General features: G+C 33.7%; 1 protein-coding gene across 3 annotated transcripts in view; it reads right to left on the minus strand.

Moving 5' to 3' along the window:
* The window catches only part of LOC107702327 (rho GTPase-activating protein 7-like), a 101853-nt gene that overhangs the window by 4432 nt on the left and 94872 nt on the right, over nt 1-2549 (minus strand). The gene's annotated exons all lie outside the window — the stretch shown is intronic.

Raw genomic sequence — 2549 nt, forward strand, 5'->3', positions numbered from 1 at the left:
CATTAAACAACAGAAGATGTAAAGAAGATGTAAAATTAACTAACTGATAACAAACATGACAAAACTATTAAGAAACATGATTATTTCAACAAAATACTTTCAAATGTGGAGTGTCACGCAGGGAATTCTGGGAATATCAGTTTACAGTTTTTTTACTGTAAATTATACGTTGATTTGTTCTTTTTTACTGCTAAAAATTGTACAATTAACAGTATTTTACTGTAAAATTAAAATGAAATTTCTGGTTAGAACTATTACAGTTTCTCCCTGTAAATAGTACGGGAACTTACTGTTAACCTATTAACATTTTTTTTCGTAGCGTTTTTACAATATGTTACAGTTAAAATTACACTCATTTTTTACAGTGTACGTTTACGCGACGATGTACTAAAAATTAGAAAGTTTTTTTACAACGACTGAATGTAATATGCATGCACATGATGTCACCGCTTTCACAAGTTCACATTTTTGTAGTTTACATGGAGACGATAACAATATCGTTTTCAAAAACCTGCACTTTAAAACCCATTTTCAAAAGCATTTTCAGGCCCCCGAAACACCGTTTTAGTGTAAACGAACCACCAAAATGCGTAAATAGTTTTCTGTTTTTAGTTGAAAACGGTGTCAAACGCCCCCTAAGATCAGCATGATCTTTATGATGAAAAAGTCTAACGAACTTACTGTTAACCTATTAACATTTTTTTTTCGTAGCGTTTTTACAATATTTTACAGTTAAAATTACTCATTTTTTACAGTGTACGTTTACGCGACGATGTACTAAAAATTAGAAAGTTTTTTTACAACGACTGAATGTAATATGCATGCACATGATGTCACCGCTTTCACAAGTTCACATTTTTGTAGTTTACATGGAGACGATAACAATATCGTTTTCAAAAACCTGCACTTTAAAACCCATTTTCAAAAGCATTTTCAGGCCCCCGAAACACCGTTTTAGTGTAAACGAACCACCAAAATGCGTAAATAGTTTTCTGTTTTTAGTTGAAAACGGTGTCAAACGCCCCCTAAGATCAGCATGATCTTTATGATGAAAAAGTCTAACTAGTTAAGCAACCAGCACACCAACATCCTATTTTAGGGTCCAGCTTAAAAAGACAACATATCCAAGCTAGTCTTTTCAGCAGGGACGCATTAGAGAACAAAATTAATCAAAAGCCAAACTCATGACTAGTTCATAACATGCAAATTAACATTAGCATTAGCTTCCCCAATGGGAGAAACCAGCAAAATGAACATTGTAAGCTCAATTCTACATTACCCACATGGCAAACTATGATATGGTTGTAGTATACTAGCTTTGTCAGTCTCAAATACTTAAAAAGATGCTTAAATCATGGTTACTTTATGCTAATTATACTAAATCAGAACATAACTGCTCTTGGTGCGAGTGAAATGAATGTGAAGGGAAGAGAAGTGACAAGAGTGATTCATTCCTCACTGGAAGTGGCTCATCCTGTTTGTGTGTGTCTTGTCCAGTGTCCTGCCCTGTGAGCACTGTTGAGTGCTTTTGTGCGTGTCCTGTCCTGCTCTCTCTCCTTTTCCTGCCTGACTGACGATGTTTATCATGTCATAGTGCTTGTCCCTTTCCAGCGTGTGTTGAGATTAACTTATCTTCATTCTACAAAAAGCATTAGTCTGATGGATAGAGCGGGACCAGACCTTCCGCATCAGATTTAGGGGTGGAAGACCTTTAATACAAGATGCTATCTTTCCATTTCTCATTTTAGATTATTCGCTCTCTATAAATAGCCCGTTTAGAAGAAAATAACTTTTGGTAATAGCCATAGATTGAGTTATTTTCTTATGTTAATGGCTCCACATAATCAACTTAATCGAATCATGGAGTTTATTATGATAAAAAAAGCAGTGGCATATGGTATAACAATAAGTGCAAGTGTGTAGGTGAGCATTACAACACGATGCTGCTTTGTGGATGATACAAAATTGAATTTCTTATGTTGTTCAACTTCTGCTGACTTTCATTATTTTACACTTATCCAGTTAAGAGCTTCCTTTCTGACCTCTGAATAGGTACTAAAAGTGAAAGTGTGTGTCTATGAATGTTTATACGTCGCAAAAATGGTTTGTTTTGACAAACTTGTGGTTAATATGTGATGAATTTGTGGCCAGAGGTTAGCTACATATTCACAAAATGTTTTCTACAAATCACTTCATGTAAAAAAGTTTACTGAAAATAGTAATAACAATAATAAGAATGACACATTATTATTATTATTGTTGGTGGTGGTGATGGTATATCTACAGTTTAGTTTATGAATGTGATTTACACACTATTTTAGCCCAGCCCTGTTAATTCTATTAATTTAATTTAATTTGAATAATAAAAATAATAGGAACTTAATTGCAACTTTAAAAAAAAATCATTTATTTGTCTTGAGGACATCTTAAAGGGTTAGTTCACCCAAAAATGAAAATTAGCTTGTGTTTTACTCACCCTCGAAGCATCCTAGGTGTATATGACTTTCTTCTTTCAGACGAATCCAGTCAGAGTTATATTAAAAATTGTC

Source organism: Sinocyclocheilus anshuiensis, unplaced genomic scaffold (assembly GCF_001515605.1).
Source record: "Sinocyclocheilus anshuiensis isolate Anshui unplaced genomic scaffold, SAMN03320099.WGS_v1.1 scaffold86, whole genome shotgun sequence".
Lineage (NCBI taxonomy): Eukaryota > Metazoa > Chordata > Actinopteri > Cypriniformes > Cyprinidae > Sinocyclocheilus > Sinocyclocheilus anshuiensis.